Consider the following 23964-nt stretch of genomic DNA (forward strand, 5'->3'; position numbering starts at 1 on the left):
ACGTCCTCCAATCAGTAGTACAAATCCTAAGGGGAGAGGAGGGAACAAAGGGCCTCCACATAGTGCAGGTGAATCCAAGATAAAAAATATTTATTAAAAAACTAGAGCAAAAAAATGTACAGACCATCAATCATGATGCATACCTGAAGTGATCACATAAAATAAAAAGAACAGCGTGGTATAGCAAGCACAATAGGCTATAAACCCGACATGTTTCGAACGAAAGTTCTTCTACTGGGGCAATGCAATTGGAAGCAAATGCTGTATGTGAGAAAAAAAATGTTATTAGAATAATTTTGTGTAAAAATAATAATAATAATAATAATTTCTTAATTTTCCCAGGAATTGTGGGAAAAAATTACAACTTCAAAAAGATCACCATGCCTCTTACTAAATACCTTGGACTGTCTACTTTTCAAAAAGGGGTCATTTGGGGGGTATTTATACTTTTCTGACATTTCAGGGCCATCAGTACACCAGGTGTGGTGATCAATTTTCAATGATTTGCACCATAGCTTGTAGACTCTACAACTTTCACACAGAGCAAATAATATACATTTATTTGGGTTATTTTTACCAAAGATATGTAGCAGTGTAAACTTTGGCCCAAATATATGAACAAAACAATTTTTATTTGCAAAATTTTTCATAGAAACTAAAAAAAAGTGTTTTTTTTTTCAAAATTTTCACTCTTTTTTCCACTTATGTCACAAAAAATAAAAAACCCAGTGGTGATTAAATACCACCAAAAGAAAGCTATATTTGTGTGAAAAAAATGATGACATTTTTGTTTGGGTACAGTGTTGCATGACTGAGTAATTGGCATTCAAAGTGCAAGAGCACTGAAAGCTGAAAATTGGTCTGGGCAGGAAGGGTGTAAAAGTGCCCTGTATTGAAGTGGTTAAGCTATCTCACGATCCCCATCTATTATTATTATACAGGATTCATATAGCGCCAACAGTTTACGCAGCGCTTTACAATATAAAAGGGAGACAATACAAGAGGATTAAGAGGGCCCTGCTCAGAAGAGCTTACAATCTAATAGCTATGAGACTTTAAACTAATCTGAAGCAATCTAATGGTTCCCAGCTGTGAGAGCCAAACTTTGCTATCTTTACTGACAGAAAAGTGTCCCTTACTTATTGTGCTGAGAATTTTGGAGTATCCCATATTTACACCAGTCTTCTGTTTTTGCAAATTTGACTCAATTTAAGGCATTTTTTGCTGTAATAATCAATATTATCCATACACTTACATTTTGCTTTTTTTTATTGAAATTTTTTTATAGTTTGTCCTTTAAAGCCTCCTATGGTTACCTGCAGTCTGTTGTCTGGTCACATGGTGTCTGTTTGACTTCCTGAAGCATCATTAACTGCAAACACTATATTTTGGGGTAAGTGGGGATTCTTTGAGATATACACACACACATGTAGTAATATTAACTTTGATGTTAACCACTTCAGCCCCGGAAGGATTTACCCCCTTCCTGACCAGAGCACTTTTTACAATTTGGCACTGCGTCGCTTTAACTGCTAATTGCGCAGTCATGCAATGCTGTACCCAAACGAAATTTGCGTCCTTTTCTTCCCACAAATAGAGCTTTCTTTTGGTAAAAGGAAAAAGACCGAACATTTTGAAAAAAAATGATATTTTCTACTTTTTGTTCTAAAAAAAATCCAATAAACTCAATTTTAGTCATACATTTAGGCCAAAATGTATTCGGCCACATGTCTTTGGTAAAAAAAATGTCAATAAGTGTATATTTATTGGTTTGCGCAAAAGTTATAGCGCCTACAAACTAGGGTACATTTTCTGGAATTTACACAGCCTTTAATTTATGACTGCCTATGTCGTTTCTTGAGGTGCTAAAATGGCAGGGCAGTTTGCCCCCACAAATGACCCCATTTTGGAAAGTAGACACCCCAAGGAAATTGCTGAGAGGCATGTTGAGCCCATTGAATATTCATTTTTTTTGTCCCAAGTGATTGAATAATGACAAAAAAAAAATTACAAAAAGTTGTCACTAAATGATATATTGCTCACACAGGCCATGTACATATGTGGAATTGCACCCCAAAATACATTTAGCTGCTTCTCCTGAGTATGGGGATACCACATGTGTGGGAATTTTTGGGAGCCTAGCTGCGTACGGGGCCCGGAAAACCAATCACTGCCTTCAGGATTTCTAAGGGCGTAAATTTTTGATTTTACTCCTCACTACCTATCACAGTTTTGAAGGCCATAAAATGCCCAGATGGCATAAACCCCCCCCCAAATGACCCCATTTTGGAAAGTAGACACCCAAAGCTATTTGCTTTGAGGCATGTTGAGTCCATGGAATATTTTATATTTTGACACAAGTTGTGGGAAAGTGACAAATTTTTTTTTTTTTTTTGCACAAAGTTGTCACTAAATGATATATTGCTCACACAGGCCATGGGCATATGTGGAATTGCACCCCAAAATACATTTAGCTGCTTCTCCTGAGTATGGGGATACCACATGTGTGGGACTTTTTAGGAGCCTAGCTGCCCCGAAAACCAATCACCGCCTTCAGGATTTCTAAGGGTGTAAATTTTTGATTTCACTCTTCACTGCCTATCACAGTTTCGGAGGCCATGGAATGCCCAGGTGGCACAAACCCCCCCCCCAAATGACCCCATTTTGGAAAGTAGACACCCCAAGCTATTTGCTGAGAGGCATGGTGAGTATTTTGCAGCTCTCATTTGTTTTTGAAAATGAAGAAAGACAAGAAAACATTTTTTTTTCTTTTTTCAATTTTCAAAACTTTGTGACAAAAAGTGAGGTCTGCAAAATACTCACTATACCTCTCAGCAAATAGCTTGGGGTGTCTACTTTCCAAAATGGGGTCATTTGGGGGGGGTTTTCCACCTGGGCATTCCATGGCCTCCGAAACTGTGATAGGCAGTGAAGAGTGAAATAAAAAATTTACGCCCTTAGAAAGCCTGAAGGCGGTGCTTGGTTTTCGGGGTCCCGTGCGCGGCTAGGCTCCCAAAAAGTCCCACACATGTGGTATCCCCATACTCAGGAGAAGCAACAGAATGTATTTTGGGGTGTAATTTCACATATTCCCATGGCATGTTTGAGCAATATATCATTTAGTGACAACTTTGTGCAAAAAAAAAAAAATTGTCTCTTTCCCGCAACTTGTGTCACAATATAAAATATTCCATGGACTCGACATGCCTCTCAGCAAATAGCTTGGGGTGTCTACTTTCCAAAATGGGGTCATTTGGGGGGGTTTTGAACTGTCCTGGCATTTTATGCACAACATTTAGAAGCTTATGTCACACATCACCCACTCTTCTAACCACTCTAAGCCCTTTCTGACACTTTTTGATTACATGAAAAAAATTACTTTGAACCCCCAAACATTATATATTTTTTTAAAGCAAATGCCCTACAGATTAAAATGGTGGGTGTTTCATTTTTTTTTCCACACAGTATTTGCGCAGCGATTTTTCAAACGCATTTTTTGGGGAAAAAACACACTTTTTAAAATTTTAATGCACTAAAACACACTATATTGCCCAAATGTTTGATGAAATAAAAAAGATGATCTTAGGCCGAGTACATGGATACCAAACATGACATGTTTTAAAATTGCGCACAAACGTGCAGTGGTAACAAAATTGATACATTTTTAAAAGCCTTTAAAAGCCTTTACAGGTTACCACTTTAGATTTACAGAGGAGGTCTACTGCTAAAATGACTGCCCTCGATCTGACCTTCGCGGTGATACCTCACATGCATGGTGCAATTGCTGTTTACATTTGACGCCAGACCGACCCTTGCGTTCGCCTTAGCGCGAGAGCAGGGGGGACAGGGGTGCTTTTTTTTTTTTTTTTTTTTTATTTATTTTTTTTTGCTTTTTTATCTTATTTTTAAACTGTTCCTTTCATTTTTTTTTTAAATCATTTTTATTGTTATCTCAGGGAATGTAAATATCCCCTATGATAGCAATAGGTAGTGACAGGTACTCTTTTTTGAAAAAATTGGGGTCTATTAGACCCTAGATTTCTCCTATGCCATCAAAGCATCTGACCACACGAAGATCGGTGTGATAAAATGCTTCCCCAATTTTCCAATGGCGCTGTTTACATCCGGCAAAATCGAAGTCATAAAATCCTTGTAGCTTCCGGTTTCTTAGGCCATAGAGATGTTTGGAGCCACTCTGGTCTCTGATCAGCTCTATGGTCAGCTGGCTGAATCACCGGCTGCATTCTCAGGTTCCCTGTTGAGACAGGAGAGCCAGAGAAAAACACGGAAGACGGTGGGGGGGCATTCCCTCCCACTGCTTGTAAAAGCACTCTAGAGGCTAATTAGCTGCTAGGATTGCTTTTACATGAAAGCTGACTGCTGGCTGAAAAGAATGATACCAAGATGATACCTAAACCTGCAGGCATCATTCTGATATAACCACTCAAAGTTATGAATGGCGTACCTGAAGACAAAAAAATGGTTAACAATAAAGCACAGTAAACGGTAAAGTATAAAAAATTGCATACCTGAAAAGCAAACATGATAAAACATAATAACAATAAAACATTGCAGAATAGAATACAGTAAAAAAGAGCAGAACAATAGAGAGAGAATAGAGAGAGAGAGAACAATAAAACTACAACTATTTTTTTTTTATTTTATATTTTTGTTTGTGTGTTTTTTTGTTTTTTTTTTCACACTTTTTTTTGTAACTGTAACTTTTATAACTGTAACCGGTTCCAGGTTCGGGTCTCTCAAAATGCGATGGCATCTGGGAGACCCTGTGAAATGGCGCCTAGTCTGTGGAATGCTGTACCCTACGCTAATACTCAACTAGTGTATGGTAGCGTTCAAAACATTCACCAATGCAAAGACCAGGATTGTCAGGACAGGAGGGACAATAATAGCGGGTGTCACGCCTATATCCGCGTTTGCTGCAGACACAACATCTTTTTTGGGGGGGCTCGTTGGGTAGGGATACTGGGGAGGACATAAAGAAAATGTCTCTCATGCAGCCGACTGCATTTGATTGGGGATGTGAATGGGGGAAGTACGGGTGCTTCAGAAGTGGTGGGTTCCCAATTAGGATTGGCGAATGCAGCAGGAAGGGCACTATGGGCACGACGGGCCTGTGTTTGTCTTCTTCTTGGTGGCAGCTGGACACTACTTGTGCTTGCCACCTCACCAGCTTGAACTGCACTTATGGGACTCGCCACGTCACCATGTGTTACTGCAGTGCTGGTTTGACTACGACCGGGGTGTACTAGGTCGCTGGTGCTTGCCAGTTCACCAAAACACTACCAAAAAAACTGTTAGCGATCGCAGGGATCAGGCCTGACTCTGCAAATGCTGCAGTTATGCGTTTAGTGTTTTGTAAGTGACAGTGATCAATCGATACTGCACTTGGGTGGGCTGGGCTGGGCCGGGCAGAGGGGCAAAACGCAGGTGCTAGCAGGTATCTGGGCTGATCCCGCTAACACTGCGTTTTTGGGAACCCTAAACTGCTGGGGACGCTAGTATAGATCTGATCGGATCAGACGCATATTACCGCCGGGCGATCAGGGGGCTAAACCTTTATTCGGTAATAAACGGCGGGTGCCCTGACACTATAAAAAATAAACGAACTAACCAGCGTCACCCGTAACAGTTATACGGTGATCAGTGGTGAAAGGGTTAACTAGGGGGCAATCAAGGGGTTAAAACATTTATTATTTATATAGGGGTCCCTGTCGCTATAAAACGCTGACGGCGAACCTAAATATTTACGTCCCTAACTAGCGTCACCAGCGACACTAATACAGCGATCAGAAAAATGATCGCTTAGCGACACTGGTGACGGGGGATGATCAAGGGGTTAAAACTTTATTGGGGGGGTTAGGGGGGTACCCTAGACCTACAGGGGGCTAACACTAACTGCCCTACCACTTCTAACTGTCACAAACTGACACCATGCAGTAAACAGAAAAAAAAAAAAAACTGCTTGGTGTCAGTGTGACGGGGGGGAGGGGTGATCGGGGGGCGATCGGGGGGGATCGGGGGGGATCGGGGGTGTAAAGTGTGCCTGGCATGTTCTACTGTGTGTGTGTGTGTGTTTGTGCACTCACTCAGATGTCTTCTCTCCTCGGCGCCGGAACGGAAACTGCCGAGCCGAGGAGAGATGACATCACACTGTACTACACACAGGCAGGGGAGGATTCTCATTGGCTGGGAGCGATCGCGAGGGGGGGCACGAATGGATGGACTCCCCCTCATCTTTGAACGCTCCCAGACCAAAGCCGACCGCCTCTGGCACCAGGGGGGGTCCGATCGGACCCCCCACCCGCGTCACGCAGATCATGTATGGGTACGTGATTCTGCCTGCCCGTGCCATTCTGCTGACGTATATCAGTGTGAGGCGGTCGGCAAGTGGTTAAAATAATGTAACTGTGAAATTAATTTGTGACAATATATGTATTCTTTTGTTCCTCTTGTTAGAAGGCTCTGTAATTCAAGTGGACAGCATCCCCTGAGGAAGCCCCATCTGTAGAGCGAAACATGTTGGGAAGTATGCTACTTTGCTGTACCCACAAGGACTCTATTGTAGAGTCTATTGTAATGTTGCTTTTATGGAATACTTACCTTTTTAATGGTTATCAATAACATGTATATATTTTAATGAAATCTTTCTGGATACATTGAGCATGCACCTAAAAAAATCCAATAATCTCCAATTACACAATATCAGTTTTAGTGTAGCTACTCATTCAAGAGACATCAGTGACACCTACTGGCCGAAGGGAGAAACCACAGCTTCACTGAATTTAAGGGGCAACTGAATGAACAAGTAGACTATAAATCAGCTGGGTTGTCTAACCCCCCCCCCCCCCATCATTACTAAATTTAGAGGGTAGCCATCTTAATACCTGTTCCAAGCAAATTTTGTAGATGTATTATGTTTGTAGGCCACATACTCAACTGTTGTCACCTGCTAGGGCTCATTCATACAGGTGGAGAAGCTTGAACAACATGAAGAGCCATTTCTTTATGTTTCTAGAGCAGTGTGGAGCTGCATGCAGTTACTCTGTGTTAGTCAATGGACATATAGCAGCTGTATGAACTAACCCGCACATCCAAGTTTGGCAGCTATGCAGAGATAGGTGTACTTCCCTGCATGAATGCAGTTCGCATTCAGGGCCATTCCTGTGTATCTGTCAAACTCAGATGTGTGGGTAAGTCTGTACAGATGCTGCATCTCAATTGACTAACACAGTCTGACTGCACACAGATCCATGCTGCCCCAGAAACGTTAAACAAGTGGCTCTTCTATGTTTGTTTTCAAGGGAAATGTAAGCAGCAAGATATTTTGCATTGTTAATTTTCCCATATCAACAATAAAAACCTATTGCAACAGAAATAAAAGAGCTATTATAATTTAAATGACCTGTATGCTGATCACAATTTTGGAGAACAAATGATGATGACCCTTCACAAAAGGGGTTGTGACCCAGGCATCAGGCACATATTCCTTAAAGCGTTTGTTACCCCCAACTCTTCATATTCCTGATTAGGGATGAGCCGAACACCCCCCGGTTCGATTCGCACCAGAACCTGCGAACGGACCGAAAATTTGCACGAACGTTAGAACCCCATTGAGGTCTATGGGACTCGAACGTTCCAAATCAAAAGTGCTCATTTTAAAGGCTAATTTGCATGGTATTGTCCTAAAAAGGGTTTGGGGACCCAAGTCCTGCCCCAGGGGACATGTATCAATGCATAAAAAACTTTTAACAACGGCTGTTTTTTCGGAAGCAATGATTTTAATGATGCTTAAAGTAACAAAAAAAAGTGAAATATTCCTTTAAATATCATATCTGGGGGGTGTCTATAGTATGCCTGTAAAGTGGTGCGTGTTTCCCGTGCTTAGAACAGTCCCTGCACAAAATGTCATTTTTAAAGGAAAAAAAGTCATTTAAAACTGCTTGCGGCTTTAATGTAATGTCGGGTCCTGGCAATATGGATGAAAATCAGTGAGACAAACGGCATGGCTACCCCCCAGTCCATTACCAGGCCCTTTGGGTCTTGTATGGATATTAAGGGGAACCCCGCACCCAAATTAAAAAAGGAAACAGCAGTATACAGGCTCTGTACTCTCAACAGCAGTATAAAGGCGGTGCAAACAAGATAGGGACTGTAGGTTTGTTGTTAAGTAGAATCTGCTTGTAATTTTGAACTGGTACATTTTTAACGTGTTTAGCTCCAGCCAAAAAATCTATTTTAAGCTTTTTGGAAAACATAGGGAAGGGTTATCACCCCTGTGACATTTCTTTTGCTGCCTGTGCTCCTCTTCAGAAGATTTCACCTCACTTTTTGTCCCAATGACAAATGTTTTTTGAAAATTTGGGGTTTTTTGTGAAACAAGGATTGGTGATAAAGCATCAGTGGAAAGGAGAAATGTTTTTCCCATATTAACTCTTACAGGAGAGAATTTCCCTTCCTAGGGGTAGATTTCATCTCACTTCCTGTTGTCTCCTTCTGTTTGCAAGTAGGAGTCATTTGTAAGTTGGATGTTTGAAAGTAGGGGCCTGCCCTATATACTCAGCAGAAATTTGGGCCTTAGGTGTTGTTATGGCCACAACACTGTAAGCCCTCACAGGGCCCTGCTGTGAAATATTAGATCAATAATTGTAATTACATGCCCAACAGGGGCAGAAAAATTGGGCCTATGGTGGTGGTGGTGCCACAACACTGTAAGTCCTCACTCGCTCTTGGTGGGCACAGAAACGGGCCCTGCTGTGAAATATTAGATCAAGAATTGTAATTACATGCCCCTGTAGAACAGGGGCTGAAAAATTGGGCCTTAGGCACTGGTGCTGGTGCTACAACACTGCAACCCCTCACAGATACTCTAGTTGGAACGCAGGAACGAGCCCTGCTGCAAAGTATTGCATCAAAAATTGTAATTACATGCCCCTGTTAGACAGGCGCTGAAAAATTGGGCCTTAGGCACTGGTGCTGGTGCCACAACACTGCAACCCCTCACAGATACTCTAGTTGGAATGCAGGAACGAGCCCTGCTGCAAAGTATTGCATCAAAAATTGTAATTACACGCCCCTGTTAAACAGCGGCTGAAAAACTGGGCCTTAGGCACTGGTGCCACAACACTGCAACCCCTCACAGATACTCTAGTTGGAACGCAGGAACGAGCCCTGCTGCAAAGTATTGCATCAACAATTGTAATTACACTCCCCTGTTAGACAGGGGCTGAAAAATTGGGCCTTAGGCACTGGTGCTGGTGCCACAACACTGCAACCACTCACAGATACTCTAGTTGGAACGCAGGAACGAGCCCTGCTGCAAAGTATTGCATCAAAAATTGTAATTACACACCTAAATGTTCTTACAAGCTATCAACGTGACTATTGAGGAGGAAGAGGATAATTACTCAGGATAGTCACTCAGCATCAGCATAGGCAGTCTTTGAAGGGATCTGAGATTTTAAAAAAAATTATTCGGTTACATCAGCATCAGGTGCTTGGTAGCTGGTGGTGATCCAAGACTGATTCATTTTTATGAAGGTCAGTCGATCGACCGAGTCGGTGGACAGACGCACCCTGTGATCGGTTACAAAGCCTCCAGCAGCACTGAATGTGTGTTCCAAAAGAACGCTGGACGCAGGACAGGCCAGTAGCTCAATTGCATGCTGTGCAAGCTCTGGCCAGTAATCCATCCTCAAGACCCAGTAACCCAGAGGATTTTTCGGTGGGAAAGGTGTCCAAGTCAGATCTAGCCCCTAGGTATTCCTGCCCCATGTAAAAAAGACGCTGGCGATGGTTGCTGGAACCGATCATACCTTGGGGCTGCAGACTAAAAAATTGTTGCGTCGGTCAGACGGCCACCTTCTCCACCACTCCTTCTTTGACTGACCGAAGCCTCAGCAACACGTTGTCCAGAAACAGGAGCTTGTAACCTCCCAGTCTCTGGGAACGCGTTGCACAGACCTTTCTGCAAGGCCTCCCGAAGATGTTTCATCCTCTGCTCCCTCTGCGATGGCAAGATAAGGTCCGCAACCTTACCCTTGTAACGTGGATCAAGGAGGGTTGCCAGCCAGTATTGGTCCTTCTCCTTGATACCACGAATACGAGGATCCTTACGCAGGCTTTGCAGGATCAGGGAGGCCATGCAGCGTAGGTTTGCTGAGGCATTCGGTCCGGAGTCCTCTGGGTCACTAAGGACGACATGGTCCGCAGCCACCTCCTCCCAGTCACATACAAGTCCATGTGTTTCTTGGGACTGATCCCTTAAAGACTGCTGCTGATGCTGAGTGCCAGGCTCTACCTCCATACTGACACAATCCTCCTCCTCCTCTTCCTCGTCCTCTTCCTGTGTGATCGCAGGAACACTGTCTGGATAAAGGGGGCCTTGAGAGCTAAGGAAGTCCTCCTCTTCCTGCCTCTGTTCTGCCTCAAGTGCCCTGTCCATTATTCCATGCAGCGTGTGCTCCAACAGGTGGACAAGGGGGACAGTGTCACTGATGCATGCACTGTCACTGCTCACCATCCTCGTGGCCTCCTCAAATGGTGACAGGACAGTGCATGCATCCCTGATCATGGCCCACTGGCATGGGGAAAAAAAAACAAGCTCCCCTGACCCTGTCCTGGTGCCATAGGCACACAGGTACTCATTGATGGCCCTCTGCTGCGTGTGCAGCCGCTGCAGCATGGCCAGCGTTGAGTTCCACCTGGTGGGCATGTCACAGATTAGGCGGTTTTTGGGCAGGTTAAACTCCTTTTGGAGGTCTGCCAGCCAAGCACTGGCATTATATGACCGGCGGAAATGCACACAGACTTTCCTGGCCTGCCTCAGGACATCCTGTAAGCCGGGTACCTGCCCAAGAACCGCTGCACCACCAAGTTAAGGACGTGAGCCAAACAGGGCACATGGGTCATTTGTCCAGGTCGGAGGGCAGAGAGGAGGTTGGTGCCATTGTCGCAAACCACCATTCCTGCCTTAAGTTGGCGTGGCGTCAACCACCTCTGAACCTGCCCCTGCAGAGCTGATAGAACCTCTGCCCCGGTGTAGTTCCTGTCCCCCAAGCACACCAGCTCAAGCACCGCATGGCATCTTTTGGCCTGCATACTTGCGTAGCCCCTTGAACGGCTACGGAGCACCGCTGGTTCCGAGGACAAAGCACAGGAAGAGGCCATGGAGGAAGAAGAAGAGGAGGGGGTGGAGAAGAGAGGTGTGTCACAATCATTAGTAGTGGCATTTTGGAGGCGTGGTGGCGGAACAACCTCCAACACTACTGCACCTTGTCCTGCATCCTTCCCAGCTGCCAGCAGAGTCACCCAATGCGCAGTGAAACTTAGGTAACATCCCTCTCCATGCCTGCTGGACCATGAGTCAGCGGTAATATGCACCTTACCACTGACAGCCCTGTCCAGCGAGGCCAAGACATTGCCTTCCACATGCCGGTAGAGAGCCGGAATCGCCTTCCGTGAGAAAAAGTGGCGTTTGGGTACCTGCCACTTAGGAACCGCACATTCCACAAACTCACGGAAGGGGGCAGAGTCTACCAACTGAAAAGGCAGCAGTTGAAGTGCTAGCAATTTTGCCAAGCTAGCATTCAACCGCTGGGCATGTGGATGGCTGGGAGCGAACTTCTTTCGGCAGTGCAGCAGCTGGGGCAGGGAAATTTGCCTGGTACAATCTGACATCGGTGTACCGAAAGCAGATTGCCCACAAGTACTTCGCTGTGACACACCTAATTCTACACCTTCATTCCTCTCAGTGCAGGTCTCAGAGAGGACTGAAGGTATAGTGGGATTGGAGATCTCAGCTGATGAGGAGCAAGGAGAGGTCCTCTTTGTTCTTTGGTGTGGGTCTTTTAGAAACTCTTGCCAACGAACTGCATGGCAGGTCAACATATGTCTGGTCAAGCATGTGGTGCCCAAGCGGGAGATGTTTTGGCCACGCGAGATACGCTTGAGACATATGTTGCAAATAACAGCGGTGCGATCTGATGCACTCGTCTCAAAAAAGGCCCACACCAAAAACTTTTGGAATAACGCGCAGAGACAGCAGCGCCCTGCACATGCGGAGCTTTGGGGTGTGATGCAGTCAGTGTGCTGCCCTTAGGCTGGCCCCTGGAGGGCATCCTGCCTCGTCGGTGATGTGCCTCCTCCTCTTCCTCTCTCCTATCAGGCGCCCACGTTGAGTCAGTGACCTCATCATCCCCTCCCTCCTCATCACTGGAGCAAACCTGGCAGTATGTTGCAGCAGGGGGAGCATGACTGCCAGATTGCTGTCCTTCTTGGGCACCCCCTCTGTCCGTGCTCACGTTACTGCCTTCATCTAGCTCAGTATCATCATCAGAGCCTTCTAAACGCTGGGCATCCTCCTGGAGCATGTACCCAACACTGTGGTCAAACAGTTCAAGGGTCTCCTCAGAAGGCCATGGTGGGGCTAGGGAAGGATTCACTGATGCCTTTGAGCCGAGGGAAGAGGCCGCGTTGGCAGCTGCTTTGCTAGACAAAGTACCCTGAGCATGGGTGAGAGAGGATAAGGAGGATGAGGACGGCTTGGTCATCCACTCGACCAAATCTTCCGCATGTTGCGGCTCAACACAGCCAGCTGCCGAAAAAAAGGCCAAGCGTGTCCCATGGCCACATGCTGATGAGGATGCACTGTCTCCACGACCAGCACTGTTGCCTCTAGACACAGAGCCTGCTTGCCCTCTTTTATTGGCTTGTGACTGTCTGCCTCTCCTTGTTGGCCTTCCAGGCTAGCAAAATCAATTGCCTGCCTGTTGTATGAGAACACCACCAACCTTCTACAGGTATCTTTAGCTGAACACTGTGCAGAGCTCGCAAAAAACTAACTTGTAGCTTATTTAGCTGCCTGCGGTAGTGATAGGATCAGGAAAACACCACCAACCTTCGACAGGTAGCTTTAGGTGAACACTGTGCAGAGCTCGCAAAAAACTAACTTGTAGCTTATTTAGCTGCCTGCGGTAGTGATAGGATCAGGAAAACACCACCTTCCTTCTACAGGTAGCTTTAGCTGAACACTGTGCAGAGCTCGCAAAAAACTAACTTGTAGCTTATTTAGCTGCCTGCGGTAGTGATAGGGTCAGGAAAACACCACCAACCTTCAATAGGTAGCTTTAGGTGAACACTGTGCAGAGCTCGCAAAAAACTAACTTGTAGCTTATTTAGCTGCCTGCGGTAGTGATAGGATCAGGAAAACACCACCTTCCTTCTACAGGTAGCTTTAGCTGAACACTGTGCAGAGCTCGCAAAAAACTAACTTGTAGCTTATTTAGCTGCCTGCGGTAGTGATAGGGTCAGGAAAACACCACCAACCTTCAATAGGTAGCTTTAGGTGAACACTGTGCAGAGCTCGCAAAAAACTAACTTGTAGCTTATTTAGCTGCCTGCGGTAGTGATAGGATCAGGAAAACACCACCAACCTTCTACAGGTAGCTTTAGGTGAACACTATGCAGAGCTCGCAAAAAACTAACTTGTAGCTTATTTAGCTGCCTGCGGTAGTGATAGGATCAGGAAAACACCACCAACCTTCTACAGGTAGCTTTAGCTGAACACTGTGCAAAGGTCGCACTACACTAACTTGTAGTTTTAGCTGAACACTGTGAGGAGGACGCACTACACTAACTTGTAGCTTTAGCTGAACACTGTTCAGAGGATGCACTAAACTAACTTGTAGCTTTAGCTGAACACTGTGCAGAGGTCGCACTACACTAACTTGTAGTTTTAGCTGAACACTGTGAGGATGACACACTACACTAACTTGTAGCTTTAGCTGAACACTGTGCAGAGGTCGCACTACACTAACTTGTAGTTTTAGCTGAACACTGTGAGGAGGACGCACTACACCAACTTGTAGCTTTAGCTGAACACTGTGAGGAGGACACACTACCCTAACTTGTAGCTTTAGCTGAACACTGTGCAGAGGTCACACTAAACTAACTTGTAGCTTTAGCTGAACACTGTGAGGAGGACGCACTACCCTAACTTGTAGCTTTAGCTGAACGCTGTGCAGAAGTCACACTAAACTAACTTTTAGCTTTAGCTGAACACTGTGAGGAGGATGCACTACCCTAACTTGTAGCTTTAGCTGAACACTGTGCAGAGGTCACACTAAACTAACTTGTAGCTTTAGCTGAACACTGTGAGGAGGACGCACTACCCTAACTTGTAGCTTTAGCTGAACACTGTGCAGAGGTCACACTAAACTAACTTGTAGTTTTAGCTGAACACTGTGAGGAGGACGCACTACACTAACTTGTAGCTTTAGCTGAACACTGTGCAGAGGTCGCACTACACTAACTTGTAGTTTTAGCTGAGCACTGTGAGGAGGACGCACTACACTAACTTGTAGCTTTAGCTGAACACTGTGCAGAGGTCGCACTATACTAACTTGTAGTTTTAGCTGAACACTGTGAGGAGGACGCACTACACTAACTTGTAGCTTTAGCTGAACACTGTGCAGAGGTCGCACTACACTAACTTGTAGTTTTAGCTGAACACTGTGAGGAGGACGCACTACACCAACTTGTAGCTTTAGCTGAACACTGTGAGGAGGACGCACTACCCTAACTTGTAGCTTTAGCTGAACACTGTGCAGAGGTCACACTAAACCAACTTGTAGCTTTAACTGAACACTGTGAGGAGGACGCACTACACTAACTGTAAATAGTCTAGCTGCCTGACTGTGGTACTAATAGGATCAAAAGAACACAAGCAATTTTCTTCAGGTAGCTGTAATTACTGTAACAAGATAAGCCTGCCTGTCAGTAGGAAGATAACAGGAACGGATCTAGCTAAACTGAATAAAGTGTATATATATATATATATATATATATATATATATATATATATATATATATACAAAACACCTGGGATGCATATATATATACACAATACACTGTAAGTGCAGCTAACTCACTGACTGTCCTGCCTAATCTAGCTAACTCAAATGAAATGACACTGTCTCTCTGTCTATCTAAGCATGCTGGAACACACTACACAGGCCCGCCGTGCAGGCAGCCTTATATAGTGTGGGGCATGTTCTAAACCCCCTGAGCCATAATTGGCCAAAGCCACCCTGGCTTTGGCCAATTACAGCTCTCTCTACTGACGGCGCTGTGATTGGCCAAGCATGAGGGTCATAGTGCATGCTTGGCCAATCATCAGCCAGCAATGCACTGCGATGCCGCAGTGAATTATGGGCCATGATGCACCACACGAATTTAGCACGAACGGCCCATAACGTTCGCAATTCGGTGAATGATCGAACAGCCAATGTTTGAGTCGAACATGGGTTCGACTTGAACGCAAAGCTCATCCCTATTCCTGATATGTGCCTGCTGTACCATGTATTTGTATGAGAAAGTATAGTGTTTGCTTTGTATTGCTTCCTTTGTGTGAAATCCCTAGTATCCCTGTCAATTCCTCTGCTTTCCTGTTAGAAACTGACCACATTAGGCTGGAGAGCACAGCATGGTCAGTTCGCTAACTATGATGGGATGTCGATATGCTCTCCTCCAATGCTCAAACTTGTCCTGACACGCCCCTTCTGCACATCCATTCACTGGAAAGCTCAGTGTGCTGCTGCTTCTCCTCTCCTCATCTCTTATACAGCTGAGAAAAGATGGAATGTGATCATTTATAAAAAAATAAAAAAAAGGGGAAAATGGTATTTATAAGGTTTTTTTATGTCTATAAAAAATGTTTTGCCTTTCATTTCTATTTTAAACTGAATAGGTTGTTTTACATTTTTACAATCACTTTAAGGTTTGCACTACTTTTTGGAGAAAGCATTGACAGTCACATTCACATTTCTGTGTATAATAAAAGGCTCCAGACTGCCACCCTGTCTGCATAGTTTGGGCATCTTTATTGGTGGAATGACAAAACAGAAAAATTAAGATCTCTTACCAAACTCCTGTGATAAAATTTTATTGATCCAGGGTTCATGCTCTACCAACCTGGGTTCTTCCATCTGACACATTTCACTCAACAATGAGATTAAAGTGTATCTAAATGAACCCAAAAAATGTAATTTATTGTATCCTACCAGTCCTGTAATATGGTGACTGCATTTATTTTCTCTTTTCCTTTATTCTCACCTGGTCACCTGGAGGAAAGATGGAAAGATGCAAACAGAGATGGTAAACTATGAAGTGGACACTGCAAGATCTGCAGCAGGAATTTACAAGCTCACTGGATTTCTGACAGGATCAACAGGTATTCTTTATACTTATTAAGCAAATAAAACAAAATACTTTCTCTGGTGTTTTTAGCAGAACAAAATTAAGCTAAAAGAGAAGTTTATTGAATACACTTTAATTGTAGAGTTAGAGATAATAGGAAGGTTTATAAACAAAATCGGGCGCATTTCCTAAGTATTCCACCTACTAAGTTTTTGTTCTTGTTCATTTAAAAAAAAAAAAAAACATGCGTTTACACAAAGTATAGCCATCTATTCCAGCTTCCTGCTGGAGATGTACTTCACCCTCTGCAGACTTTATCCATGTATTCTGGAACTGTCCCCAGATAAAAAAATTTGGAATGAGGTCACCACATTTATTTTAACTGTCACTTCCATGCAGATCCCATTGACAGTGGAAGTATGTCTTCTAGGACTTGTAGACCCTCTGGCTCCTCGCCAGGCAGTCAGGGCATTCTTGGGGTTATTACTTTAATATGCATGCAAGGCCATTGTTCTTAGGTAGAAATCCTTCTCTATACCATACAAGGTCACTTACCTGTCTCAAAGCTGTGCCAAGAAATTTCACAAAGTGTGGAACATATGGGTGGAATCCCCATCCACAAATGCAGATTCTTTAGATGACCAGTCAGTAATCTGATATGTAATCAACCACAGCTAACATAGTGAAGGGCTGCGTTTTACAGGTAAGTCTTTCATAATGTGCTAGTATGCAATGCATACTAGCACATTTTGCATTAACTTGCAGTGGGGACCAGATATTTTTTTTTTATTAGACTTTACTACCACTTTAAAGGATAAGTATGGCCAGCACCACTCTTTTGACCGTACTCCTCCTGTGGGAAGTATGGCTAAAGTCTGCTGTCATCTGACATCACAGAGTCGGTCCAGACTCTGCAGGGTTTTCTGACAATAATGTCAGCATCTGCCCAGATGCCTGACCGGCAGCTGGCTCAGCCTTTCAGCATGTCACCCCCTCCACAGTCCAGAGTTTTAGTGAGTTAGCTAGTTTAAGGCTCCAGTCACACCTGTGTTTTGTAAATGTGCACAAAATTGTGTTTTTTGTGCGCATTTACAAAACACGCTAAAAACAGTTTGCATTGCAATTCATTGGTAATAGCATCCGAAACATGGCTAGCAGACCTCCATTTTTCCACGTGCATAAATGTGCAACAAATGTGCAAACCTGAATGTATCAAAAGAGCTCCATGAGCTATTTTGTTGCATTTGTCCTGCGCAGAGTAGACTGAATAGACTGTCCTGTGCGTGTCCAGCAAAAAATGTACAAAAAAAGCTAAATAAACTTGCGATTGTAAATTGCTAGATGTGAACAGGGCGTAAGAGAGTAGGAAATATAAATCCAGACCTTAAATTTTGCATATTGTCACCTGTTCTGTTGATTGTCCCTTTCGGCAGGGGGTGTCTCACAAATTGCCATGGCAGGTGGCCTCCTAATTTCAAAAATGTTGGCAACTACAGTAGTAGATTATACTCAAGGCTGAATTTCCATCACCAGATCTTGTAGCCACACAACACAACTTTGGTACCCATACCAACATCCTTCAGTTAGAGTAACCCCTTTTATACACATTTTGATGTTTTTCTGGTCCTAACTTGCCCTAGAATTAAGGTTGTCACCTTTTTTGGAGACAATTGTTTAGCCTTATATCTTTCTTATCACCATTAGCAACACGTCTCATTTTATTGGTCAGGCCAGTGGCAACCCTCTTATTGAGGACATTGTAATTAATGATGGGAAAAAATATGTGGATGATAGATAAAAAAGGAAGAAGCTACCCACAGACTTACTGAGCCTAATGGTAAAGATGGCCTGCGTTTCAGTACTGTGCTTGGGGCTGTGTCTACTGTATGTTGTGACATGACTTCCTGTAGACAGTTATCAATAGCACCCAGGCTTTAAAGCATCTTTAAAATGAAAAAACACAAATTTAATATATTGCACATTTTTCACTCCTTAGATGTGGTTGCTACATTTTTTTTTCAAGCTTTTTTTTCCCTTTATTTTTACCTGGTGGTTCTGCCAGTAACAGATCCCCTGTCCTAGGGTGACAACTCTGCATCACCCAGGATAGGGCTATGGAACCCCACCCTTTCTATTCAATATAATATAAGGAGGTGTGCTGTGTAGTTTTTAGATATAGCCGAGAACAATATATTTGATAACAGTCAGCACAGGCAGAGAATACAGGACATTATCAACTCACATGATTTCTTGAAGTGGGTATTTTTAGGAACTTATCAAAGAGATACTATATAACAAACACTTTTATTGATATGTTTAACAGACATAGGCATGTGCACAGGGTGTGCCTGGGCATACCCTAATACGGGGGTCAGCAACCCTCCAATTGCAATCTACCCTTTGATTGTGTAGTGTAGACCACAATCCTTCCTTGCCGACCCCCAAACCAGGACCGAGGGGTGGCCTTCACTAAAACCAATATGTATTTTCCTGCGCAGCAGTTGAAAGTTGGCTGGCTTCTCCTCCTCTCCCTCCCGCCGGCATTCAGCTGCCACAGGAGGAAAATACAGGGGATCGGTTCCAGTAAATGCCGCCTCCATTGCCCCTCCTGTCCCTGTACCTTTTATTTTTGTTGCCCGGGCCCCCCTTATGCTCCCTTGGCCCCCCTTCCCCCTACAGCACTGCCGGCTTCCCTCAATTCCTCTGCCGATGGCTGCTGCGAGGAGACGTTATAGGATGGTGAGCGGGGGAAAGGGTCCATAAATATGTCGATGCCAATCACTCACTGTGTTCAATCATAATTGAAGCATAGTATTTGCTATGTTTCAATTTGTAAATGAACAGGAAGCTGCTGTTTAGACCCTTGGTATTTCACCAACGGGGGGGGGGGGCTCTTATAATAAATTGTAAAAAAAAATATTAGTTAAATAAAATTGTAAAAAAATATATATATAAAAAAATAAAATAAGAAAAATAAGAAACTATTGACACCATTCACTGCCCTACTGACACCAATCTCCCTATTGACATCATCGACTGCTTTACTGACACTGTCCTTTGCCCTACTGACAAAATCCACTACCTTACTGCTACGTCCACTTCTCTGACTGAAACCATCCACTGTCCTACTGATAACAACCTCTGCCCTACTGACACATTCACTGCTCTACTGGCTGACACTATTAAGGAAACCACTAGTCAATATGAGGATAGGAGTTGTCTATCTATAAAATTTCTGGAATAACACCATCCACTGTCCTACTGACACCAACTTCTGCCCAACTAACACCATCCACTGCTCTACTGAATGACACCAGCCACTGTCCTACAGCCTCTGCTCTACTGACACATCCACTGCTCTACTGACTGACACCATCCACTGTCCTAATGACACCAACCTCTGCCCAACTGATACCATCCACTGTCCTACTGACACCAGCAAAAAAGCAACACTAATTGTGCATGCACAATATGTTTTATTACATTTTTTATATACACACACACACACACACACACACACACGCATGTGTGTTTGAGCTTTGGAGTGCACATCCTAATGCAATAGGCTGCACACACCTATGTTAAGAGACCAAAATGGACACAATAGGAAAAGGTGATAGTTAGGGTTTATATACACTCTTGGCAGGTCCAGTGTCAAGAGTATTGACCCAATAATAAATCAAAACCTGCCATACCATCCTGGTTAAAAAAAAAAAAAAACCTGACACCATCTGACGAAGAAGTGGAAGCTTCAAAACGTGTTACCACCCCTTACATGTCAGCATGGCCTCCCGAATGACATCATGTCTGGTTCCACGCTGGTTAATGCAGCGATCGGCCACTTCCTGCTGCGATCCAGGAACACAGCTTCACTATCTTGATGCCGGTTAGACTCATAAGCCTGGCCATGGGATTCTACACATGCCAGTTTGATCTTTTTAAATGTGAGTTGCCCTTTGTCTTGATTTTAATACCTTTCCTGTACTAACATGCTGCACTTAGTCTGGCGCCCCTCTGTGTTTTTTTACTATCCTGATTAGTAATGTGCATTGTCATTTACCACTAATGCACTTATTTCACATTTTTATTATAGCAGTAGGCATTAAAATGCGATGTTCTATGTTTTAACTGTACCAAACTTCCACAATGCTGCTCTACATTAGGGCTCATAAGAGTTACCTCTGGTGGGTTCAATGGCCACTTGGACACTGAACAGTTCAGTTTTCCTAACCAATGTGACTGTATTATAGGCTTTCGAAAATACATCATCTTCAACACTGACAAGACCAATGAAGTCAGAACTAATGCACAAGTGACACAGCTGATGATATATCTTCATAGTTGAAAATATTAACAGATGGCTTTATTCCATGGTTATCTCACACCAGCATTAAGGCTTGTAAATACGCTGTCTGCTTGTGGTTTACATTTGTCAAAATGGCATTTACCCGAACATCCATCTCATTATTACTAGAAGAACCAGCCCAGAAGCAGGAACACTATTATTCACAGGCCAGTGTAAGCAAAGGATCGACATAAAGCGTTAAGAGCAGCAAACTGTACAATTCAGTGGGGGAGATTTACTAAAACTGGTGTACTTAGAAAAGTAACCAATCAGCATCAAACTCCAGCTTGTCAATTAAAGTGATAATAAAGGCTTGTTGTTTTTCTAAAAAAAAAAAAACATGTTATACTTGCCTGCTCTGTGCAGTGGTTTTACACAGAGCAGCCCAGATTCTTCTCTGATTCCCCCGTGGCGCTCCAGGCCCCTCTCTCCTGCAGAGTGCCCCCACAGCAAGCAGCTTGCTATAGGGGCACCCGAGCAGGCATGATCCTGAGCCGCAGCTCTGTGTGTCCATTCACACACAGAGCTGCGGCTTGGCCCTGCCCCCTCTCTCTCCTTATTGGCTCCCTGGCTGTGATTGACAGTAGCGGGATCCAATGACACCTTTTGCAAACTCACTATTGGGGGGGTGGTTAGGTCGCTGCACACAGAAGGGTTTTTACCTTCATGCATAGAATTCATAAAGGTAAAAAACCTTGAGCCTTTACAAACACTTTAAGCTTTGACAATAAAACCTGGAAGCTGATTGGTTTCTCTGCAAAGCTACACCAGATTTTACACCGTGCAGTTTTAAGTAAATAACCCCAAATGTCTTTTATGCCAAGAACAGTGCTGCACATATATAATCACTGGAGAAAGAGACCACTAACCGCTAGAAAAAGGCAACCTGCATCTGTTTAATTCTCAAAATCTCTGTTATCCCACATGCTTCAGCCAAATGTAGACAGCAGAATACATATCTAGAATATTTTCAGATTAAATCCTTCTACTTAGTCCTGGTCTGAGCTATATTTTTTTCTTTACGCTGTGTAGAGTAGACTGTTGATCACTGCAGTCTGCAAAAAAATTGAATGTAAACAAGCAATGATTACACATGACAGGGTCTGGGATTACAGTTTTCAAACCATTTGAAAAGAAAATCAGAGTTAAAGGATATCTAAAGGTAATTTTGTTTTTACTTACCTCCTCTGTGCAGTTGGTTTTGCACAGAGTGGCCCCGATCCTCCTCTTCTGGGGTCCCTCAGCGGTGCTCCTGGCTCCTCCTCTTCTCGAGTGCCCCGTCAGTGAAGTGTTCTCCCTTTGGGTCATCCGTGCAGGTGCGCTCCCGTGTCCTGCTGCACATCTATTGACACAGACAGCAGGACTCGGCCCCGCCCCCAGCTCCCGTGTCATTGGCAGAGGGAGCCAATGGCTGTGCTGCTATCAATCTATCCAATCAGAATGCATTAAGGTGAAAAACCTTAAGGGTTTGCAACCCCTTTAAGCTGTTGTATCATAGGTTTCATTCACACCTACGCATAGCGGGAAAAATGCACATCTGCTAATGGAGTTTGGGGTGCCATTAACAATTAATGGCACCACAAGTGCGATGCATGTTGTCAGTGTGTTTCTGAAAAAACATGCGTTTTCTGTGTGTTTTAAGAAACACAAAGTATGAATGGAGCCGTAGAGGTAATTGGTGTACCTGGTTATATTAACACATTTGAAATATACAATTATCTTTCTAATAGGCTCTCCAGTCTCTACTTTTCTTAACTGCTAGCTAAAAAACCTGCATGTGCTGCCTCAGCTTTGTGTGACAGGGACGCTGTCTTTTCAAATGTCTTCTTCATTCATCTGAGTTGGAGAGGGCGGAGGAGCTGCCGGTATAGTGAGAAAGACATGACTCCTCAATATATATGTGCTTGTCGCAACCTACAGAAAGAAATAACCTCTTCTTTTCATTACATTTTCAAGTTGCCTACCAAGCAGGCTGCTGTGAGGATTTTTTTTTTTGTATCATAATATACATTAAATATTGGTCTGTCTATATATTTATAGGTAATTATCAAGCGGTGTCAATTTATGCAGTGATTTACATATACAGTATATTGTATGTTTACATCAGTCCCTGTCCTCAAGGAGCTTACAATCTAAGGTCCCTAGCTTACATTCATATATACACAATAGGGCCAATTTAGACAGGAGCCAATAAAACTATCAGCATGTCTTTGGAGCATGGGAGAAAACTTTATTACTCAGAGGAAACCCATGCGGGCACAGGTAGAACAGGAGGAAACCCACACAGGTGGAACATACAAACTCCAGGCAGGTAGTGCCATGGTTGGGATTCAAACCAATGACCCTGGTGCTGCTATTTTATCTACAGATGTGAACCCTTATAACAATTATAAGTTACCTGGGTTTCTGAATGCATGGCTTATACACGACCATGTGTTATGCCGCGTACACACGGTCGGACTTTTCGTCTACAAAAGTCCAACGGACGCTGACGGACTAAAGCTGGCTGGTAATCCGATCGTGTGTGGGCTTCTCCGGACTTTCAACGGACTTTTTTAGCCTCAAATCCGACGGACTTTAGATTTGAAACATGCATCAAATCTTTACGTCGTAACTACGACGGACCCCGAAGTCCGCTCGTCTGTATGCTAGTCCGACGGACAAAAAAACGACGCATGCTCATAAGCAAAAACTAAACGGAAGCACTCGGTCTAGTAAAACTAGTGTTCGTATTGTAGGTAGCACATTCCTCACGCTGCAAAATCTGTGATCGTTGAATGCAGCGCATTTAATGTCTTCTTTACGAATGCTATAAAGAACGAAGATGTTTTGCTGTTCATATTCAAACAGAGTTCTCCCAAACAGATTTCTGGATTCTTTTTCTCTTTGATCTCATGAATGACATGGTATGCTTTTTCAAAACAATGTTTCCATACTAATAATACTTTTTAAACTTTTTTTTTTTTTTGGTGGAGTCATCTTTTCTTGTAATTTTTATCCAGATATTTATTTTATGATTGTTGTGGAACTTTTTTTCTGTTTATCTCTAAATTTTTTTGTAAAGTTACCACAGGGAACCCATTTTTATATATATTTTTTAAATTTTTTTTAATGTTTGTAAAGTTACCACAAAGAACCCTTTATAATTTTTGTTTTTATAGTGATTTGTTATTTTTTTTATATAAAGTTAACCCAAAGAACCGTTTTTGGTTATGTATCTTTTTTTTTTTAAATACTTACCACTCGAACATTATTAACATTATTTTAATCTATTTTTGTTGTGTTTTTGCAAAATCAATGAGATTGTTGTCCCTTGTTAATTTAAAACATTGTGTCTAAAATCTATGATTTAAAATAAAAAACCTAAACTCAAAAAATATCCATTTATTTATGGTCTAAATAAA

The sequence above is a fragment of the Aquarana catesbeiana genome, linkage group LG04 (assembly GCF_042186555.1).
Source record: "Aquarana catesbeiana isolate 2022-GZ linkage group LG04, ASM4218655v1, whole genome shotgun sequence".
Classification (NCBI taxonomy): Eukaryota; Metazoa; Chordata; class Amphibia; order Anura; family Ranidae; genus Aquarana; species Aquarana catesbeiana.